This window comes from Corvus brachyrhynchos, unplaced genomic scaffold (genome assembly GCF_000691975.1).
Source record: "Corvus brachyrhynchos isolate BGI_N302 unplaced genomic scaffold, ASM69197v1 scaffold44, whole genome shotgun sequence".
NCBI classification, from domain to species: Eukaryota; Metazoa; Chordata; class Aves; order Passeriformes; family Corvidae; genus Corvus; species Corvus brachyrhynchos.
This window is the reverse complement of record NW_008238359.1, coordinates 3,849,978-3,857,416: the sequence shown is the minus strand read 5'-3', so window position 1 is coordinate 3,857,416 and position 7,439 is coordinate 3,849,978. Positions and strand designations below refer to the sequence as shown.

Below are 7,439 nucleotides of genomic sequence, written 5' to 3'. Positions count from 1 at the left end.
ATCTTCTTTGTGTCTGACATTTATGCCTACAATGGCTGCTTTACTAAGGAAAACATATGATGATGCATGTTATCCAGGGCAAATGGGAAAAACTAGATCTCTTGTACCTGTTTTTACAGAAACATTACTTGAAATCAGAAATAGAAAAAATTTGTACATGGACAACTGCTTTGGGACTATGATCGACCTTCATCAGTGATCAATGGGACCTTAACTTTTGCCAGTTCTTGGAGAAGACACAGTGTCTTATGGGAAAGCTGAAGAATTATACCTCTGTGAAGCTGGTCATGCCTAAGATCAGAATCAGTCCTCTGAATTGCTGCCTTTTTATCTTCTTGACTTCAGTCTGAATTGACTTTCATCTTGACTTTAAAATGGAGACTGCAGAATAGATCATAAGCATAGAGAAAAAAAATTAAAGGTAATCAAGCAGTCACATCACATTCTCTCCACATCTCTTTTTTTTTTAATGCTTGACTTTTGGTGTGAATTCCAATTCACAGGTCTTTGTCAGGCACTAATTTTCATAAATACAAACATTGCTGAAAATTCAAATATCGTATTAAAATCACTTATTATTCATAACTTAAGAAAGCACAGTTTTCTATGTATAGACCACATTCAAAGAACTTTGCTCGCAAAAAGAACCTGAAAGACTAGCTGTCACATACAAATCTTGTAAAAATGTAAGTGGAATTTGATGCTATTCTAATATGTTACAGGGTAAATTATTAATGTTCAGCATTAAAGAAAAAATGTGTCTTCTGGGTAAATACACAGCCTCACTCGAATGACATTCATATACCCTCACTCTGAAACTATGAGGAGGAAAAAGTCAATATCTTTAGAACGTGAAATGTGGAATGCTAAAAGAAATATAGTACCAAGATATGGGCTTTAAGTTTCTAAATACTATCTATTTTCAGGCAAGAATTTTTCCATATTGCTGTCAGACAACAGATATTGAAAAGTCAGTACAGCACTTAATTTGAATATGTACACTTATAGTTTATTTGTATGCAATACATAGATAAGCACACACATACCTATGTGAAGTATTTATGTATAGATTAAATGAATGTAATCTATGCACACACATATATGTACACCCATTTATATACACTCATTCTGGTCTTCCAGACCATTTGTAATGGATAGCTAACATTATGCATATACATATCTACACACAAGTTACATGGAGTGGATGTACTATACAGAACAATTTTTCTCTCACTACTAAGAGAAATGTGATTACCAGGTCCTTTCCCAACTAAAGTGACTGCTGTTGCTCTGGGCTCTGTAATGTGGTTGTTTGGAAATCACTGCATCTTTGCAGAGCAACCATCTATGACCTAGGCAAGGTGTCAGAGGCTTTTTATGTGTTTATATTTGATAAATATTCTAAAATTTGTTTGTTTAGACATTTGTTAATTTTTGTTGAAGGAAGAGGAGAAATTCCTGGCTTGGTGGCTTTAATCTTTTTGGGGTGTTTTTGGTTGAATACGTGCTGTTCCACTGACAGGTACAAGCTAAATATTATGTCTGTAATATTCAGTGGAGTTGAAAGACAGCTCCTAATTTCTTCAAACTTTTTTTTTTTTTTTTAATTTCTTCCCTGAATGTTATTTTCTAGAGAGCCTGTTCCCTGGGAATACACTGGCACCTTGGCAGCTGCTGGGCTATGGGTATGGGCAGTGTCCGGGTGACTTCTGTCTGTATGTGGCCTCAGGGCTCTGAGCACATGAAAGGCATGAAAGCAATGTGCAGACATAATGAAGTCCTTAGGAATAGAAATGGTCACTGCTGCCTTTCACCCACAATTTTTATATTAGTTTCTGAATTTTGGAAAATATAGATTCTGGATGTTATGAGTCTTACAATATTTTATATGAGCCCTAGTTCCATTTACGTACAGTTTCAAAGTTCTGTCTCATTCCTTCTTCTGCCTTTAGAAAATGTTTTATTGCTATACAATCTCCCAAGTCTATCTTAGCCTTCAATCTTCCAAAATAAGTCCTGAATGAGTGTTAAAGAACCATTTCTAGTCTTTTCTTGGGTTGCCACTGTAGACCAGCCTATATATAGGTTGGCATTCAAGAGTACTAGACACCTTTAATCCACTCTTTTTAGAGTTATTAATTTACTTTAGGCACAAGTACATTTCCTAACATTCATTTAAGGACTAGTTTAACCTGAAGTTAGTGAAAAATCAGGAGTGGATATACCTCGTTATTTTGTGTCCTGAGTAAATTCCAGACCTTATTTTTTCAAGAAGGTTTGGTAAAATATTTAAGAAGAAAAACATCGTTCCATCTTAAATCAAGGGGATAGGAATAGGATTGACTGTTGTTTATCTTCTTAAATATTTTGAAATAAGTATAAAATTAAGATTTTCAACACTGATGGTGGTTTTGGGTGTCCTATTTGCACTGTTTTGAAAGAGTCTGATTTCCAGGACACGTGCTGATTCTGTAGAATCATGTCTCAAAAAATTGCCTAAAGTCAAGTACGCAAAAGAAATAAGTTTTGGAAAGGAAACCCAGACCAAATTATTTGGCCTTTTCATGTGTTTAGTTTTTTTTCATCTAAAAATTATGAGAAAAAAAGTTGTTTCTTTTACTCATCTCACTTAGATAATAATGCATTTGAATGAAAAAATGCAACTTCCTGTGAAGAAAGATTGTAGGGATTCACTACTGTCACTGGTTCAAGCTTTCCTTAGCACAGCCCAATATGCGTCTTTCTTGGGTTTGTTCTAGACCAGGAGGATATTTGATTCTTTTCATAAAAAGAGGATATCTTGCAGGAAAAAAAAAAGTTTTCTATAGGTTTGCTCATTCTATAAAGAGATATTGATTCAATGAAAATTCAGATATTTTTGGTGCTTTTTTCCCCCAAATCGTTAGTACCTTATTTACTGTTTAATATGACTTTTAAGTACTGTTGAATTCTTAGAGATTTGGCAACAATCCCAGAACTCTTAGAATCCTTTCTGAACCAGTGTTAACATGCAATAAAACCCATTCTCTGACTTTCGTTTTTCTTCTTCTTTTTTTTTTTTTTAAGATGTAACAATAAAGGTATAGGAGGAACCAGAAGAACAAACATCCATGATGTGATAAGCCTGGCACTGAGCCTGGGTGACTCTGCACTACTGAGGAAGCATTAACTGCCCTGACCATGGTGCCATGCTGACAATATCAACACCAATCTAAGTCCTGCTCAGACAGGACTAGCAGCACTAATTAGGAATGGATTGTCCTGGAGATATCAGCCAACTCAGAGGAAGAACAGGACTTCCACTCTTCATGTGATTTATGGGCAGTTTGGAAGACAGAGACATCCAAGAGAAGATTTCATGGAGACCTCATAGCAACCTTCCAATATCTGAAGGCAGCCTGAGGGAAGCCAGAGAGGGATTCTTCACCAGGAGCTGTAGAGATGGGACCAAGAGTGATGGGTACAAATTAAAAGAAGGGAGATTTCGATTAAATACATGGAAGAAATTCCTGTGAGGGTGGTGAAATACTGGAACAGGTTTCCCAGGAAAGTTGTGGATGCCCCAAACATGGCATTTCCAAAACTGTTTTTCAGGGATAAAATTCTTCTTCACAAGCAAAAATTTCCATTGTCAATGCAAACCTGAGCTGAGCTGAGTGATTTTACTAAGATAATAAAGGTATGTATTTAGAAAAATACATTTATAAAAAGAGATGTAGGGCTTTTAATGTATTTGAAGTGTGAGTTCATTCTTTTTCTTCACTATTTTGCTACAGCGTGTCTGTCTTGTATTGTTTGTTCATTAAGTTTGCTGCACAATGAACTTAAGGCTGTTTGTTCTCTCCACTAGTCTGCAAATAACAATAACTAAAAAAGAAACTTTTCTTCTAACTCAGAAGAATATTCCCTGTAGTGTGGTGCTACTCTGGAGTCCACACGCCTCCATGAAGATTTTTCATGGCCTACTGTTTATGGCCTGCAGCCACCTCACCTTTAATTGTGATCTTATCACACCTCCCAAATAAAGCAGTATAGAGTCAGTCCTGAGAAGAATAACCTCCAGAGCCTTTGCAGGGCTGCTAGACCCTTGTGCTGATTACTCATTGTACGTTTTGAGGTTTTTTTCCCCAGTCAACCCATGAAGCCAAGTACCACAGTTGGACCAAGAAGTGGATCTTTCAATATTGAGAGAGTAGAGCTTGGCCAGCCAAAGGAATTTTGATCCTACAGCTTTGTGGAAAAGGTGTGCAAGTTAATGTGGCAGCTCAGTTTTCCAGGAGAATGTTGGAGAACACTCCAGAAGAGTTAGCTATCAAGTTTGCACCGTCAAATTCATGTGAAAACGTTGTATTTAAAAAGAAGAGATGAAGATGCCACTTTGGCTCATACTGAATTTTGTGGTTAGTAGCAGGCTGGGCTGCTCCATATTTTGGTGATTTGTGTCTACAGAAGCAGTTTGATTTTATTTGTAAGAAACTGGAACTGGATGAAGGAGAGTCGGGTTCAAATTCCATATGTGACCTTGGACATACCTCTCCCCTGTGAAGCTCATTTTCTCCCATGAAAAGTAAAGATACTGGTATTTCTTTCATTTGTCCTATCCAACCTGACTGTGAGCTCTAGATTTTAGACTGAGTCAGTACACCACCTTGCTCTGTGGGGCTAACTTCACAGCTGGCTGCTGTACTCCTATAACCCCTGGAATAATAATAGTTCTTATTAGGGACTCCTCTTAAAACTGTGCTTTATCATGGCTAGAGAAATCCTCTTTCAGATTATTAATTAAAATGAAATCCAATTCCTTTCAACTATGGACCATGACATTTGCAGTGGGAACATTAAGGGCAGAGAAATTTAAATGAGCTATCTTGAAAGTTTTATGTTTGAAGGCTTGAAGACGCATTTGCCCCCTCTTCTCCCCTCCCTGTATGCAGTGTTTCAGATCCATTGCTTATTGACTGATAGACTTATTGGTGAATTCTACAGCAGTGATCCAGCCCAGGGAGGTCAGCAGGGTGCAATTACTAGCAGAGGAGGCTTGGGTGTGCTTCTGAACTACTCCTCCCTGCACAGCTCTTTCCGTATGCATATCACATCTCCCTGCTTGTAGCAGGCTGATGAGTGTGTGCAGTTAGTGCAGGCACACACATACTTCTGCGCTTTCCCTGAAAGTGGAGCATTAGCAACTGCAGTCAAAACGCACCGTTGCTTCTTCAGCTCTGATCCGAGCAGCAACTGTCTAATTCTGTCTGGAGGAACTAGGAGACAGCACTGGAGGCAAGTTTAAAAAGGACCTAGTGACACCCTGCTGTCACATCTGGTTTCATGGATCTACTTATTAGTAGTCCATTTAAAATTACTTTCCTGGTCCCATCTGTATTGCACATTCTTGAGAGCTGGCTGGCTGGGAAAGAAGGAGCACACTGCTGAAGGTATGTTGCAGTCCTCTTTACCTTACATCTTGTGCTGAATGTTTTTATCTGTGCATCTCACTTGCAGACATTCCTGGTATATGCAGTTTTGCACTGAGAGCTGATGGAGAAGGGCTTTAAGAAATCATAGCATTAGGAATAAATAGACAGGTGATTTGTTTTGGTTTTCTTTCCCCTTCAATTAACCATGCTGATTGTTTGCTAAGGGGTAAAATTAAATGACTGGATTAAACTTTCAGGAAAGATGACAACTCCGACAGCATTTAGCATCACAAGCAAATAGATTGCTGTTATTTCTATCAGGGCAAAATGTCCATTCATTTGTTGTTAAACTGTGGACATGGAACATTGCTTTCAAAAGGATGCGTTTATTAAATATGGGCTGTGTATGCACTACAAGCTGAAATTTGCATACATGTTTTGAAATTTGGAAAAAAAGACTCTTTCTTTAACTTTCAAAATGCTCTGGACTGCAGCACACTTCTTTAGAAAACAGGAGTGAGCCAGGCTTTTCATTTCACTTAAGTTCTTTTGCTGGCATGTATTCATCTGGTAAAAAGTCTTTGCCAAATACAAGAAGTTTGCTGTTATTGCATTTCCATAAATGTAACAGCTGTGAAGAGCATAAATATTCATTGTGTTTAGATTTTTGCTCCAAAGATTTTTATGAAAATTCTGACTTTTCAAAGGGGATGGGATCTTAGGTCAAAGAATTATGCAGGTTGAGATATTGTGATAAGCTGTATATAAGTGTTTCCTCAAAAACACCCTAGTATAGATAAGCATATATCGCATTACATAGCTGACTGTACCTGTTATTTACTCACAGCCAACTTGATCTGTTGCTTTTACTTATGGATTCTTTTGCTAACAGGTCATCAGCAATGAAAATGAAGTACAGTTCAGATGCTGGTCTCTGATGGGATGTTATTTCCCTAATGCTATACAGCTTCAAAACATATCCAAGACATTGCTAATATTAAGATGATTAAATTTTAACTTGGTATATCCTGCATTTTCCCTTAGTGAAAACTTATTTTGGGATGTTTCTAAGATCAGAGAAACCCACTGCTATCTCAGTGTATTTTAAGGGTGTAAAGAGGTTTGAGTAATCTTTCCTTAGGAAAATTCTCCTGTCAGTATTTTATCAAAATTTTATGAGCAGCAGAGATGGTCCTCCCCTGCAGGTAGAAGTAGAATGGTCTTGAAAATACATAGGCAGCATGTGTGCATGTGTGTCTAGAGATAACTAACTCATCTAAAAAACTTAAATCATCCTATCTGCCTCTTGATCTCAATGACTTCTCTATGACTAAAAATATCCTATTAATGGGTCATACTGCAGATTTCTGTAACTTCACAGTGAAGAAAACAACTAGACAGGAATTGTGTTATGTAAAAATACCTCAGAAACCCTCTTAAGGCTCGTTGTAATTATTTCTTTAAAAATCCTCCTAGTACTTGGGAAGTGCTGGGAGCTGTGGAGTACTTGCCTCTCAAAAGCATGACAAGTGGAGCTATCCATGCATGCTCAAAGTGAATTTAACTTTCTTGATGTCCGAGGGCACCTCTTTGGCAGACTGTCCTCACTCGGGTTGGACTGTGCTGCTCACCACTGGCAAGGTCAGCCTGGCTGGAGAGCTGTGCCTCCCAGCTGCTCCAGCCCTCAGCCGGCGCTGGGCTGTCACTTAGTGTCTCCTCCTCAGGGGACAGAGAAAAAACTCTTTGTCCCTTTCTTCTGTCATTTTTAATGACAGCTGAATCAGTCTGGTGCTTGGGTGGAAAGTTTCTGTTTGTCCCCTCCTATCCACCCCTCTCCACACGGTGGATATGCAGGGACTGCAGACTTGAAATACATTTAAATACATATGAGAAAAAGAACAATTTAATGGGTCAGATCCTGTTTCCAGGGAGAGGAAATCAGAGTACTCTCCTGAAATTAGTAGGAAGTTGTTTACATGAACAGAAGTTGTTTACAGAGGTGCAAACTGGTGCAAAATCACTCTT

The 7,439-nt window shown here is 38.1% G+C and overlaps 1 protein-coding gene across 1 annotated transcript in view; it reads left to right on the top strand.

Moving 5' to 3' along the window:
- Positions 1-5,127: 5,127 nt before the first annotated feature.
- The window catches only part of TENM4 (teneurin transmembrane protein 4), a 1,563,774-nt gene continuing 1,561,462 nt past the window's right edge, over positions 5,128-7,439 (top strand). The window contains exon 1 of the mRNA XM_017735917.1: positions 5,128-5,432. The gene's annotated coding sequence lies outside the window, so the exon portion shown is untranslated. The remainder of the gene's footprint in view (positions 5,433-7,439) is intronic.